We start from the raw sequence: 16,270 nt of genomic DNA on the forward strand, positions 1-16,270 counted from the left end.
GCACAATCCCTCAGAAAAGTCCCAGTTTGTCTGCTCTTTTCCACAAAGCATGAAACTACCACAAATGAATTTAACAAGCTGGGGAATATCTACGAGATCCCAATTTTTTAAATATATTTGTATTTGGAAAACATCTTTTTAAATGCTATTGGATATAATTGTTCCCCAGAGACACGTAGTGCTTGATTTGCTAGATCTGGTCAAAGCACTGACTGTGCTGCTGTAAAATTTAACTTTTCCTGCATCCCATCTCGTGGAAATTTCAAATTACATCAGCTCTGATTTCCACGTCTCAGCTTTTATTATTGCTAAGTGCTTGTTATGCTTTGTTTCTGCTTTTCAATGTAAATACATGGTGGGTTTTGCTTTACCCTGTTGTAATAGTATTGCAGCACACTTCCCCTTGCTACTACGTAAAATATAACCTGAATGCAGCATCTTTGACCCAAATTACAATTGTTTTGGTTCTTTGAACAGATGGAAACTCTGGATGACAGAGTTGAAACATCTGGAAACAGATGTATATCCTTCTAGGGGGACTCCTCAACTAAACCAATGCAATTGGCAAGTTAATCTAATGTAAAAAAACAAACATACTGTTTTCTTTAACTGTCATCCTCTCCCAAATACCCCCAATTTTTCATTTTCCATAATTTGTAGCAGTCTTCTCAAAATCACTGGAAATGGAAGCAATCCCATTTTATACAAAATGTTATAGGATGTATTCCCATTCGTGAATAGCTCTGTACCATATTGCCAAAACTTTGGTGATTAACATATATTTGTAACATTAGGATAGGATAGGATAGGATAGGATAGGATAGGATAGGATAGGATAGGATAGGATAGGGTAGGATAGGATAGGATAGGATAGCATAGAATGGAATGGAATGGAATGGAATGGAATGGAATGGAATAGTTCAGTTGGAAAGGACCTACAAAGGTTATTAAGTCCAACTGCCTGACCGCTTCAGGGCTAACCAAAAGTTACAGCATATTTCTAATATGCTGTATTAGAAATAAAATAAATTTTTCCTAGTGTCCAGTCTAAACCTCTCCTGGTGCAGCTTTGTGCCATTCCTGCACATCAGGACATCATTGGTTACCAGGAAGAAGAGACCAGCACCTCCCTTTCTGCTTTCCATCCTCAGGAAGAGCAATGAGATTGCTTCTTAGCCTCCTGTTCTCCAGAGCAGACAACCCAAGTGTCTTCACCCTCTCCTTCCAGCCCTTTTAAAAGCTTCTTTGTTATCCTCCTCTGGGTGATTTCAAGTATTTTAATATCCATTTAATATTGTGGAGACCAGACCTGTACAAAATAACCAAACTGAGGCCACAACAACGCTAGATATAGCAGGAGAATCACCTCTTTGACCAGCTGGCTGTGGTGTGTTTAAATGCATCCCAAAATACAGTTTGCCCTCCTGGCTGCCAGGACACAATACTGACTCAGGTTGAGCCTGCTATCAACTATCACCCCCAGATCCCTTTCTGCTGAGGTGCTCTCCAGCCACGCGTCTCCCAGTCTGTACCTATGTCCAACATTACTGTGTACCAGGTGAAGAAGCCAGCATTTTCCTTTGATGAGTTTCATGCCATTGATGATTGCCCAACACTTCACTATCTAGATCCCTCTGCAAGGCCTCTCATCCCTCCAGAGAATCAACAGCACCTCCCAGTTTAGTATCATCAGCAAACTTCCTGAGACTCATTCCGCTCCTGCATCCAGATCATTGATAAAAGTGCTGAACAGAACTGACCCTAGAATTGAGGTCTGGGGAACACTGTTAGTGACCGGCTGACAGCTAGATATAGCCCCATTCACTACAACTCTTTGAGCTCTATCGTTGAGCCAGCACATCATCCAGTGTAGCATGGACCTGTTTATCTCACAGTTGGACAATTTGTTCAGGACACCATAAGGAATGGTATCAAAGGCCTTATAAAATAATAATAATAATAACAAAAAAAAAAAAAAAAAAGAAGATTACATCCACTGCCTTCCCTTCATCCAACAAGCAGGTGACATTATCATAGAAGGTGATCAAATTACTAAGGCAGGATTTTCCCTTCATGAACCTATGTTGACTATGCTTGATAATAGCTTTGCTCTTCAGATGACTTTCAGTAGCAACTAGGATAATGTTCTCAATACTTTTCCAAGTATTGAGATTAGACTAACAGGTCTGTAGTTTCCTGGGTCTTTCCTCAGGCCCTTCTTGTAAATTGGTATAACATTGCCTAGCTTCCAGTCAGCAGGGACTTCCCCAGACTTCCCAAGAACTTTGTTGAGAGAGGTCCAGCTATAAGATTCACTAACCCCTTTAGTACTCAGGCCCCATAAACTTATTATAGCATAAAGATCAACAAAAGCTAACACAAAAAAGTGGTATCTTTATTACTCAGTTTCCAGAGTGTTCTCCTGCAGAATGTTGCTGCTGGAGAGACAAGGAGGAAGTTGTGAAGTTCCCATTGATTTCAATGGAGTAAAATTTGATTTTTTTTTTGGAAGATCCCAAATTCCATAACAGACAAATGACATAGGAGAGGATATTTACTCTTCCAAACCTTCAGAGCCTCTTGTCTGAGACTGGAAGTAAAAAGCCTACCACTTCCAAACAACCTTCTGAGATTTACAAGAATTTTCTGACAGATACATCTGTACTGCTTGCCTAATAATAGCAATTGTCTGCATAATTGGGAGCATAAAAAGAGGTGGGTAAGCCTTTGAGGAAAACCAATTAAGCATGCAAACAGTGCTTGTAATTGGTACATAAATTTAGGTATTCTAGTTGCATGTGTATTTCCTGCTTAATGCTGATATTTAGTAGCTCAATACTTTCTCTGCTCTTGTATCCTTCCAAGTTTAAAGAAGTGATCCTTCAGTGCATCTGACTCTACATAACTTCTACAGGGCCATACATCCAAAATCAAATATTGCAGGGGTAAATCACATTCTATAACACTTTGAAGAACATTCAAGGAGCAGCTGTACTGTGACGAAGCTGCACTGAAAAAAGAGTTGGCTGGCTGTTAGCCAGCAGTCTAAAATTGTGTTCACAGCCTTTTTTATTGAAAGTGATGCCCATACATACCATAAGATATTTTTGAGCAAATACTAAGTTAGGATGCAGTCAACATGTATGGTGACAGTGCTGTTTACTGTTTTTTATTGCCTTTTTTTTTTTTTTTTTTTTTTTACAGGTAACAGATTTAGTCCCCATCATTATAACTCTTGATGGTAGCTGTCTCATTTATTTTGTGTGTAGGTTTTTAATTGAGACATTATCAGTTGATAAATAAATGTTCCACTAACAGCTCAGTAGTATCAATTATCACTGCATGCAATCATTAATATAATAATCTCATATGCACAAATAGTTGCATTGCTATTAAAAAGGGTGAGAATTGGAAAGTTAGAGAAATAACAATGTCAGTTTTATTTGACTGTTTGTCACAGCTGACATTCTATGAATTTGCATTCTACAAGGATTCACAGGATTTTGTTGTTGGAACATATCATTGCTATAGCATTCTCTTATGGTTTTCATTTCATTTGAAAAATACCTTAATAGTACTTGATTGTTGCATATGTTTTTATTTTCAGAGTGAACAACATATCCATTGCCTCTTTTGGAAGTACAGAATCTCTTTTTAATGTTGATGAATGTGTAGGAGAAAAGGACAAAACACATATGCCAGAATAATAAATTTTTGATTTATAAACCTGGTAACAAAATAAAAAAAAAAATGTTATAACTAATAGTGTTTGACTGAGTCCTTACAAGATCTTTTTTATAGAAAGAGGTCATGAATCAGGTCTGAGGTTGCAATCCAAATTTCATCTGAATTCAGAACGAGTCTGGAACCTTAATTAACAGAAAAATAGAAGTTTTGCAGTTTGAATTAAAATATAATAAGTACTTAGTAGAATTTAGTCACTAAATTATCAATTTGTTTATCATACTTCAATGTATTTCTTTTAACTCGCATGTTTACTCTGTTATATTCGTAAAAAGTAATAACAAACCCTCTCATTCTATTCTTTAATAGGCCTCTTAACTTTTCCCAAGAACAACCAACCCTCTTCTGATCATCACACTAAGGCTTTTCTGATCATTTTCCTGATAGAATAAATTTTACATAAATAGAAGGGATCAAAATCGATACCAGATATTTCGATGCATGTGTGGAGGGAGCTTGACCAGGGAGACTTTTACTTCCTAAGATATAAACATTGCCTGATGAAAACAGGAAAAATAATTTTTTTTTTTTTTTCAAACTCAGACAAATATAATGGCAGGTTTCTCATGGAAAGAGTCAAACCCAAAGATGGTAGACAAATAAACAGGTAATCTTCAATTCCAGTTCTTCTGGTACCTAGAAAGGGAAAATAAAGCTGTATCGGGTGTTATACAGATGTTACAATGGCTGCTATTACAAGGAAGTTTTCGAAAGCATATGTTATAAGTAGACTCCAGTACAAATAGATTTTTCTGATATTAGTCCTTTGAGACTGATGTTGATATGACTGATAGGAATGAGCTAAAAAAAAAAAAAAAAAAGGAGACATCTAAACATCTGAAAGAAACTTATTTTCATTTATCTAAGAGTGCAATAAAGTATAAAGAAGTATCAGAGATGTGAATAGTCATGTAAGAAAAAGGACAGTAGTAGATTTCTAGAGTAACTTAGATTTCTTTCTTAAAGGTAGAGTACAGCATATTTTGACTTTTCCTCCTACATTTTTTCCAAATTACACATTTTTGCAATTTGCTTTTCTGAGGCAAACTTTGTATCACTAAAGTTAGAGTAAACTCTTTTCAACACCTCCATTCAATCCTATGGCTGCTTGCAACATTAATTAAACCGTGGGTCCCATCTGCATCTAAACTAAATGATGTTATTCACTATCATCAATGCAATCAGGATCAGATTTCTTATACTTAATTAGTGGGATCACAAAAGCTGCCTTCTTAGCAACATTTACTCACATCAAATTACATTTCATGGTGTAAGAGAATGTGAAAAGGAATCTTAATCTGCCTACATACATCCCAATGAGGTTATGTTTTTAAACACAGGACTGAAAAGCAGAATGCTTTTTTTTTTTTCCTGTAGTAGACTATAATAGACAAAAGGCTTATTTTTATACTCTTCCCAGAAGATTAAGTATTTCAGAGATCCAGTTTTGACAAACTAAATTAATATCCATTAATGTATAAAGGGAGAACAGAAAAGAAAAGGAAAAAAAATTAATCTTTTACAGCAGTCATCACTTTTTCCCTTGAAAATACTTGTAAAAACAAGTTTAATCCATTACTCTCTTTTTTGATTTAAAATATTGCAAATTGCAAAGAAAAAAATGAGTTGTGCAAATAAAGACATCTGAGAGGGATGTGTATATTAACAAACCAAGTTTCTCATTGGAGATCCGCTCATTGCTGTAAGCAGACAGTTCATTTTTCTGAAGTTTCTGACACCTGTTCAAACCCTTTGAATATCACCAACATGCAAATCCTGAGCCTAGTGGCCATTCCAGATGTTCTACATTGAGTATGTCTTGATTGCTACAAAGCTGATCTCCAGAAGCTATGCCATACCTTCTGGAGCCTTTATGATACTGCCTGGTATTGGCAAAGACATTTCTGCTGCTTTCCAAAACACTATATTATCTGAAATGTAAATTCTACAATAATGACGGTAATACAACTAAAGCATAAAAATACCATAAAGCACAGAGTAACAATTTATGGCAAAATACTATTTATCGAGCAGACGTAAAGTAAGGATAAAACTGAAATCGATATCTCTTTCATACTTTCTTATTACAAAATTGTTTGCAGTTCACTACAAACTTAGCAGAGCAAAGGTTTAAAATCAGAATCTAGTGACTTATTTTATCACATTAATCAATTAATTATTAAATAATTATACATTGTACTGAAAAATTAGTAAAAAAGAAAGGAAAGTATAATGTCATTCCAAAGCTTTCTACTTTAAAAATAGATCACCACAAATCCCTTCTTTTCCTTCCCAGTTATTTTTTCTCCAGGAATCTGGTTTTCCTATAGGGGTCTAGATACCACCAATCCTTAGGTTTTTCATATTCAGAAGCTTCCTGTATAAATAGCATTTATCCTGAAGTGTATACCATCAGAAACTCACCTTTGATAAGATTCCTGGTTGCAGTGCCTTTGCAGGTTACAACAACATTGTATGACAGAGGAACAGTCTTTCTGGTAAGAAAATTGTGAGCTATGATGAATTTTGAGCTCTTCCAAGTACTGTAGTTTATGCAGTATCATTTCCATTCTCATCAGCTACTGAATCATATTCAAAGTTGTAACGTTTCTCTAAGCCTTTTTGTGGCCAGAGCTCAGAGTATCTAAACTGAAGTCCCCAAATGAAAACAGTGACTGTCGATTTTGCTTTACTGGAAAACAGAAACCTTTGCAAGGAGGGTAAATCTTATTAAATAGAAATGAGTGCTTTTGCTGGGGCTACTCTGGGACTGAGAAATCAACTTCTGCAGGAGGAACAAGTTTGAGTGCCACTTCCCTTTCCACGTGCAAATTGGATTTTCTTAACCTTTCCTTCTGTGACATAAACATTTAGATGAACAGTCAGACAAGCATTGTATATTGTAAAACAAACATTGCACAGTAGACATATCTTCCCCTGGGGAGAAATGAAAGAATAAACATGTAACAAGCATTAGTCACATTGCTTAACGCACTATTGGAAGGCACTCAAATATTCATTGTGACTAAGCTATAAAGAGTTATATAAAATATAATAAATGTATTAACTTGTCAAATAATTTGTTGCATTCTGCATCAGCCTGAGTTAGAATGAATTTTAAGAGTAGTTCCATGTACAGTGCATTTCAGCTGAGTTAGAAAAGGCTTCAAAATCTTGTCAGAAAGACAATTTTGCATTTGCCTTACTAAGCACAGGTATAAAAAAAGTAATCCTGATCTACTTTTTAATAGAATTCCATAGTAGCACCTGGAATTGGCAAATCATCAGTGGTCATCTTGATCGACAAACAGCAGAGAAATACCCTGAAGAGAGACCAGGAAACTGGTCTCCTCCTCATCATCATCATCATCTGGCTGTTTCCTAGCAACCTTTCAGTATCATCTCAGATTTATTTCCATTTCCATAGGGACTGAGGCAAGAGCAGTTAACAACTGTAGCACACACCAATCAGCCTTAGAAAGGAGAATAGTCAGTGAAAGCTGAACAGAAGGAAGTCAGAGTTATTTATAAGTTCAGAAGAAAGTTCTTGGAAATATTTGCCACAACAAAGGTGAAACTTCTACCTCTTGTTTAAAGTTCATATCTACAGTCAGTCCCTTGTAGTCTGTAGTTTCCAAGCACTAGTTCCTCCCTATACTTAACTCTTCTTTAGATATAACCACTAATAAAAACCTCTACTCTCTTCAGCTGGCCTGGGAAGTATCTTTCCACCTTGCTCATGGCTGGTCCTGGTTACACAAGTGTTTATCTCTCCTGTTAATTAGACAATAGTGTAGGTATGGTGGGCATCAGTCTCTCAGAAAAACAGCTTAGTACTGAATATTTTAAGAAGCTTCTTCAGCCAAATGAATTAGAGAAAGTAAATAAGCCAGTTGCCAGTTGACTTCGATGCCATACCAAGGCAAACTGATGGTCTCAGCATTTTTCTGGGTATGGAGTAGTCTGAAACTAGGATATTGAAAATTCATCAATGATTACAGATAGACACTGTGGTCTGTAACTATGCTCTGCTGTCAGAATTAAAGTTTCTGACATAACGGTAAAGTTTATTTGTGCTGAAGACAGCAATTTTGCAGTCGCTATGTTCTATAATAGAGACTTTTTTTGTGTGTAAAGCGTGTAGATTTTGTATATTTGTTTGTTCGTTGGTTTGATTATTTTGCTTCCATGAAATGTTTGTCTTATTCTCTTCACTCAATATCCCCTGACAGATTATCAAGCTGCATCACAATTCCTTCCTCAGACCAGTCACTGGCGAAAGGTGAAGCATGTTATATCTTGCCAGGAGTGAATCCAATTTGTCACACTTTTCTATTTTTCCTAACTATTGCTTGTGTGGTGTCATCTTTAATAGAATTTAACTTCTGATGTGGGTGCTGCTACAGTCACTGAAGTTGTTCAGAATCTTGATATCATAACCTGTAGGCACAAACAGGGACCTTGAGCTGTCCCCAGAACTGGAGACAAGGGCTGGGCGGACAAGTCTGCAACATGCATCTGAGCACAATTTAATCACACTCCACAGGAGGCTGGTGATACAAAATTAATTATTTGACTACCCAATATAGGGGCTTACCTGTGTTTCACAGATCAGTATTGCAGAATTTTATGCAGTCTCCAATGCTCATATGGTTCTGCACATTTCATCTTTGTTGAATGGCTGAGGAGTTTTAGCAGAGTTGCTTCAATGGCTTGAGGAGTAATCCAAATGTATCATGCATCTGTGTAGTGCTTCATTTCAAATGTGTGAAAAATCACACATTTTAGGCTTAAGTTTATGTTTCAACTAGTATTTATTTGTATTCATTATCTGTATTCATATATCTAAAGTGCAAATTATAAGAGTGAGGTTTTATAGAAGACTTTTGCCAAGATGAAGAGCCTTAGACACCTCTTGCTCCTTTGACAATTTTGTTTTTATTACTCCCTTTCACTTTGCAACACACCTTTGAATTGCCCGTTGTGCCCAATCACTAAATCCTTTAAATTGGTAGGGACCTCTTGAGGACATCTAGTCCAACTCTGAGCAAGAGCCAGAGCAAGTTGTTCTCAACTATGTTCACTCCGGTTTTGAATATCTCCAAGTATGGAGGCTCCACAACCTCTCTGGGCAACCTGTTCCAGTGTTTTACCACCCACACTGTAAAAAGTGTCATGTCAAAGTAATGTCATGTTGTCATTTTTTGGTTTTTATTTTTAAATTTGTCCTCCTTGCCTCTTATCCCATCAGGGGAAACCATTCTAGAAACTGCTCTGGAACAGTAAGTCTGTGAGGTTTAGCAGTGTCAGAGTCCAATACTATCTGACCAGGTTCTTTTAGGTATTTTACATAATGAGGATTTGATGTTTAATTCAAAATTTACTTATTTGGAGATAATCTGACATTACACTGGATTTTGATTTACAAGAGTGTTACAGCAGTGTACTGAAATAAAAAATACAAATGGAATATAGCAACTGAAACGTGCAGTTGGATCACAATACAAATGTGATTCGTGTTACTGGTCTCTGTATGTTCGTTGTCATGATGCTGGGCATCCCCTGTTGCTGTAAAAGGCTATGTGGTTTGAAACCCTTTGTTCTCTTCAAAGTTCATTTCATTGGTTGACAGTTTTCTTATTCTATGCTGCACATATATGCTTCCCCATACTGATCTGACTATCTCAGGAAGAGAATACTCTCTATTGGTTATCTCTGTGAAAGCCATTTATAGAACCAGTTGGTTCACCCAACTGATACAACCATCACCTAAAACAAAAGCCACCCTGCAGTCCACTTTGTGTTGAGATAAATTAGTCTTCCTTTACCATAATTATGGTCACTTCCTGTACTCTTCTCTAAGTCTTGAGCACATCACTTATGCTCACCTCCTCAGAGCTGTCTTTCATTGTAAGGGTTTGTAGATCTGTCACAGGCAACATGGGGCCATTGTGCTCCATACGGGAGGTGACCCATAGTCATCTGTGGTCCTGGGATTCTAGGTGTCCCTGCTTGAGCAGGGGGATTGGACCAGATGCCTGCAGACATCCCATCCAACCTCAACTGTTCTGTAATTATGAGACCTATGAGACCCAGTTTAGGGACTGTGCCGAGAGCTGGGTTAGCATGATGGGGGGGGGGGGGGGGGGGGGGGGGGGGGGGGGGGGGGGGGGGGGGGGGGGGGGGGGGGGGGGGGGGGGGGGGGGGGGGGGGGGGGGGGGGGGGGGGGGGGGGGGGGGGGGGGGGGGGGGGGGGGGGGGGGGGGGGGAGGGGGGGGGGGGGGGGGGGGGGCTTGGAACAGAATAGCTGTCATCCTATGGGTAAGCAGGGAGTATTAGCAAGAATCTGACTGAGAAACCCTCATACACGTGTTCAGTCCCTATGGCAGTGTTGGAGTAGTGTAAGGTATGGCAACTCCTGGTTCACAGATGGAGTTTTGAGGTCGCAAACGGCCTGTGGGATCACATGGACCAGTCTCCAGGGTTTGAGAAGTTCTGAGCTCACTGCCACGGTGCTGCTATGGCTTCATCAATGCCAGAGCACTACGCACCAAGGGCAGACATCATAAAGGTGAGCAGTGGCTGCAATGGTGGCATGTGGTCCCAGCAAGCCACGCAGGGTGGAGATGACAACAGGCCCTGTTGACAAGCTGGTGAGCCTCAGCCAAATGCAGGTCCAGGTCAGAGCCAGGAAATCCAAACAACTGTTCAGGAACAAGGCTGGAGATTGGCACTGCTGCAACATTATTGGGATTGAAATAAGGTTGTGGGTCATGAGCAGAGTGGAGGTAGCCAAAGAGGGCTGGATAAGGACAGTCAGGCCTGCTAATGGTATCACAGCCCTCAAATAGCCTCCATGACACCCAGCTTGCTTGGGGAGGCGTCGTGAATAAATAAGATATTGGCTGTGCAAAGTAAAAGAGCATTCACTCAAGCTGAGGAAATGTGAGCAATACCATTTCATTTGTATTAACCAAAATAAACTGTTGAGTAAAAATAAATGATAAGAGATGTCTTGTAATGGCAAAATGGGTGAGTGATGTCACTGTAGCTGCAAGACAGTCTCATACCAGCATGATTTTGTACTAGCTTTACACAATAACTATTGAAAGACTTCCAATATAATTTAGAAAGTTCAAACACCCCTCTCTTAAAGTCCACTGGATTTTGCTTTAATAGTTTATTCCCAGGGAGCTGAATTATTTATTGATTTTTAAGGAGTACAATGATCTAAATGCAAGAACTGGATGTATGTAATTGAGATCAAATTGGAGGGACATTAACCTACACACTAAATTTAAGTGCAGACACTTAAATTGGCCCCCAGATTAAAAGAAAGTCTTTTTTCAGTTGGATTCTTTCACTACCGAAAAGTACATTTTAAGAACGGGGCATAACTTGATCTTTTTTTTTTTTTTTTCATCCACAGGTTTTCTATATTTTCTATCTCATTCTAAATTGGACAGAAGTAACAGAGCAACGGAATGTATTTTTGAAATCACCCAATGCTTGCTTTTTAAGACTGTAAACCCAGACTGCATTCCAAAATAGTGCTAAAAAAAAATAGCTAATATGATTCACTATTGTAGCTTTCCCAGCATGTCACAGTAGAGCAGAAACTACTAGGAGTCAAGTGATGAAGGAATTTCAAGACCTATGGAAAAAGTATTGAATCAGTATGCTTTTGTCTGAGTACTGGGAAAGTTCAGCACATTTTTTTCAGTCAAGGAAAGAAATTTATTGTAATTGGTATTCAATTAAGCTTTGAAAGTAACTTTTCTTTAGCAGGACTGGTGTTTACCACAAATCTTATACTATCAGTTCCTTTGAGTAATTAAGAGTAATTAACTGTTAAACTACCTCTTAAAAATTAATTTCTCTAACTGATAATGGGAGCATCTTGCCCAAAAGAATGAACTATACTTGAACTGTCTTAGCCTGGAAATGCACCTTCTTCCAGTGTTGTGAGTAAACAGTGAAAAAATATTTAAGCTTTTAAAAGTAAAGTGATAGACAATTTTCTCATGTCTGATTTGCACAAGATATAATTAGCTGAATTTGAAATTGAGACATTTAAGTCTCCTCTCTTCAAATTAAATATTGTCAGTAGGTTTATATCCCTCTAAACGGTTTGTGAGTTCCATGATGATGCTTGCTTAGGTGCTGCTTCCAAAGCTACTAGGAAGCATCCAAAGCAGTAACATGTTGTTAGGATTTCCATGTTCTACATTGCCACTTATCTGGACACAGACTTATGATTTCTTATATACCAATGCAAGAGTTAATATAATATCCAACTCAGATATTTCATGATTCTATGATAGAGATTGCTAACTGACTAGAACTATGCGACTTCCTACTGGTAAGTGATTCTTAATGTGTGAATGTCGTCAGCTTGCACTGAAAACAATGCCACTCCATGGAAGACATTAAAAGTGGGCTTAGATATGCTGTGCTAAACTTTTTTTTTTCTGTATTTCCATCTGTAATTCCATACATACTTAAGATAGAATCTGATATCAATTTGTTTTGTATAGTGTCCTACATATCTATTGGATTGTGCAAATGATAATAAAAGTTATAAAAAATCCTTGAAAAAATATAGTGATTCTTCTCTGTGAGTTCATAGTTTATAACCCTTTATGAACAAAAGGAAAGAACAAACTCAAGCTCAGGGAATAGTGTTATTAAAAGCTTCCCTGTCTCTAATATATTTCACTCTCCCATGTCTCTCCTTTTCTCACTTTTCCTCTTTCTGCATTTGTTCATTTTCTCCATCTCTCTCCCCAGGCTATGCAGTGAGAAAATTTATTATCAGTATAATTTGGACCTACTCAGCTAATTTTGCTGCAAGGTTGCCAGAGACACATAGTAATGCTCTTGTGCATGATCACAAAAATGTTTGTAGTTTTTTGTTGTTGTTCTAGCTACTGTTTTTAAAATATTGACCTTCTGTAAGTTTGAGGCAGACAAAATGAGAGTTAATTAGAATCTTGGAATTCTCACTATCTGGACCCAAATTTAAACCACTGTTATATGGGTTGTAGTTAACAGAAACTTATTCCTGTTTGTATTTTTTTTATGGAGAATTGGTTGCGTGTTGTAGGGCCTGTATTACTCTTTAGTAAAGAACAAATCCATTTTATATTCCACAGCTTACAGGTTGGTTTGGCTAGTAAAAAACTGTAAATGCAAGTGCTTCTGTGTTCTTAAATCTGGTTATAGAACTTGCTTGTGCAGATTTTAGTGAATGTTGAGATAAGCACTCTGACCAGCACTCTTCAGATCTGTATATTTCTTTGGGCTGAATTGTTTTATGTTTGCTTTGAGTTCCAAAGCAAGATGAGGCAGAATTTTAGCAAACACTTTTTTTCTGTTTTTTAGGTAAATAGGAGAAAAAAATCAATAGCAATATATTTGTAGATGGTTTAAGAGGTCTACACATGTTAGATTTGCTTTATTTTATTTTATTTAATTTGATTCTTTAGGACACTTTTTCCAAGCTGAATTTTAAACTCTCAGATTGAAAAGCAATGGCAGTGTTGGGTCCTGTGTAGCTTAATAATATTGTTAATTTTAAAACCAGTCGGGAGTTTAAAATCTTTGCATGTCAGGTATAAATGACACTTTTTAAAATATTGGATAAGCATGGAATTCAGCCTCAGGAACTGCCCTAAAAGAGCTGGCTATTATCTGTCACACTTTGACCTTAGAACCTTCTACAACTACGTTAATGATGTTATGAAAGTGTAGGGCCAAAATGTTATCATTGTATTCATGCCTGGAAGATATGTATGCTTTCCTTCAAACACAATAATGTGATGGAGTTAGCTGACCAGCTTTCAGAAAGTGACACCCTTTCTCCCCTTCTATTATACTTTTCTCCATTCTCTGCATTGTTTCTGCACAGTTTCAGTATGGTAACAGGGAAAAAAAATCATAACCAGAAGTCAGAGTCAGTAATGACTCTTCAATGGCACACTTACTATCATTTTCATATGGGTAATAAGTGATTTTTGCTCTTAAGAATTATAAAGATAAGAATATAAAACTGTAAAGCACACAAGTGAACTAAGAATTTTTTTCATCTTTTTACTTTACCTTTATATTACTTACCAGGATTACAGATTAAAACACCTATTATGGAGAATCATGTTTCAATGAGAATAATAATTTTCAGGAATATTTAAAGAAACATGACTTCCTGCAAAACTATATACTAATATCATACCAAACTGTAGTCCAGCTATAATGAACTCATATCTTATTTCCTTCCAGCTTAATTTGCAAGCTTCTAGGGACCCATTGCCATTCTCCATTCTATAAGAACCACTTCTAAAAATAAATAAAATCTTTTGGCCAACCCCCTGTAAAATGGAATAGTTTCAGAAGGAAAACATGAGATGGAAGCGGTTACTGAGGTCTCCTGAATCCTGGTGACATATTTTAAGAAATTATCATCCTTATTTTTGCTCTGGATTTTTCTGCCCAAGTAGCATAGTTAGGAAAAGTGAATGTATATTATTCTCTTGGTCCATGACAACCTGTGGCACATCGTATCATGCTGAACTGAAATTAATGGATTTTACTTTCATATTATAGGCTATGGACTGTGGCAACTGAGAAGCCAATGCACTTCCACTTTTCTTGTCCATTCCATGTTAGCAATAACATGGCCATAAGTAGGTCAATACATACAGGGAGACAGTAACATCTTAAAAAGCCACTGTAAATTGGTTAGAGCCTTTGCTCCATTGTGACATAATGAAATGAAAATAAGGCTCAAGTCCCTGTTACAATAGCTAATGACTAATACAGAGAAGGAAGCATGAGCAGTAAAGGACCTATCCCAAGAACAGTACCTTCAGTAAGCAGAAAGTATTGGGCACCTGGGAGCAAAATACCCCGCAGAAGTTTTTTACATGCACAAATCCAAAACAAGAAAAAACTTGAGAAGGATGGGAATCATTTTCCAGTCCATCCAGCAGTATGACAGCTCATAAACTATGTTACACATCAAGAGCCTCATTGAGTAAGACTGGAAAAGAGATGTGCAGAAAGAAGTAGCTTTCAGACAGCTATCTTTTGTCATCAGTGAATACCCTGAAATCCTTGAGCATCTCAGCTAAATTGCTATTTTAGAGAGTACTGTTGCCAACCTCTTCCACGAACTATCATAGCACATATGTATATTAATTGCCAAAGGTGTCAAGTAAATCCTTCTGCACCTTGGTTTCTTAAAATTGACAGCCTACACAGAATGTTTTTACTTTGTTTTAGGCTGCTATACTTCAAGTGAAATAATATACAGGTTTTGTGCCATTGATTTACACCCTATGTATCCTACTTATGCCAGAAGATTTGCATTACTGACAGTAGGCACAGACCATAATCATATATTTCTCCCTTTCATTTTAGTGCAGTAAAATTAATATGTCTGATTAAAATCTTCAAAGACTGACAGGGACAGCAGTATCACTACAAGAGAGGTTCTCCTTGTGTTTGAAAATTACCTGAGGGGTTTCAGATGCTCTTTTAATTAATTTATAATAACTTCTGAGTATAAGTGACAATACAATATCAAATTATTGAGACAAAATGCCTGCATGCCTTTTGAATTTTTCAGTAATTCTACTGGCCTACTGAACAGGGATTGCCTCAGCATATGGCAAAGATTCAAGAAATTTCCAACAAAGAATAGATGACTGAGATGAAGTCTTAAAATTACACTACCCGAGACATTAATCTGTTGGAACATGTATTACTACAGGTCTAATTTTAAAGAATGGGTGTTTGCCCTTCATTCATCATTATCTCTACATTTGAAAGGTGATGCCAAAATTACCTTTGTGAATACACTTACAGAAAGATCTTTCTACACATCTTTGGACATACTGAAGCTGCCTGCACAGTGGTGCAAGTATAATTATATAAGCAAAGCAAATAGCAAAAATTGTACATGTGCAAATTTTTTTAAAATTAGATTTCTGGCAAGTACATTAAAAAGGATTGAGAGTATGTTAGACTACCCGAAAATAATTGCCACTAAATTTAATCAGTTATGTGGAAAGTGAAGAAGTCAACCCAAGGTCAACTTAAAAAGGAAAATGAATGATTTAAGCAGCCATTGCACAGGACCAGATGGCATGACTGGAAGGTTAAAAACAAGAAAGGACAGAGTTCTTCAAATGGTGTTAATTTATTAATGTATGTATACTAGGATCATGTAAATTAAAGGTTCACTAATTATTTACTAATTAAATTTATTAATTTACTAATTGCTGAAGGGAAAGACTGAGGAAAGAATGATGAAAACAGTCTCAAGAAACACATACCTTTCTTATATTCCTATCAATAAGAAGTCCATACATTTTCTTTAAAATTTTTCATATTGCTTATGGACATTTCCAGATATCTATGCTTGCCCTATTTATTCTGGAGTATAAAGAAGAGCAGGCAGGCTATGGTTTCTACTCCTGCCACTTCCTGCTGTCCTCTTTACAGTGGTCTTCAAGGATGCTCCCCTT

General features: G+C 37.1%; 1 protein-coding gene and 1 long non-coding RNA gene across 4 annotated transcripts in view; one reads left to right on the top strand and one right to left on the bottom strand.

The window, feature by feature from the left end:
• Positions 1–16,270, top strand: part of FUT9 (fucosyltransferase 9) — a 120,398-nt gene that overhangs the window by 26,047 nt on the left and 78,081 nt on the right. The window contains exon 1 of one of the 3 annotated variants that reach the window (XM_040552945.1): positions 10,042–10,396. The exons of the other annotated variants lie outside the window; for them this stretch is intronic. The gene's annotated coding sequence lies outside the window, so the exon portion shown is untranslated. Of the gene's footprint in view, positions 1–10,041; positions 10,397–16,270 lie in introns of those variants that run through there. 3 annotated transcript variants of the gene reach the window in all.
• On the bottom strand, positions 4,069–10,315 carry LOC121067963. The gene is made up of 3 exons (XR_005818531.1): positions 10,111–10,315; positions 9,633–9,812; positions 4,069–4,380 (listed from the first exon to the last, which is right to left on the bottom strand). It is a non-coding gene; the product is annotated as an uncharacterized LOC121067963 (long non-coding RNA).

The sequence above is a fragment of the Cygnus olor genome, chromosome 3 (genome assembly GCF_009769625.2).
Source record: "Cygnus olor isolate bCygOlo1 chromosome 3, bCygOlo1.pri.v2, whole genome shotgun sequence".
Taxonomy (NCBI): domain Eukaryota; kingdom Metazoa; phylum Chordata; class Aves; order Anseriformes; family Anatidae; genus Cygnus; species Cygnus olor.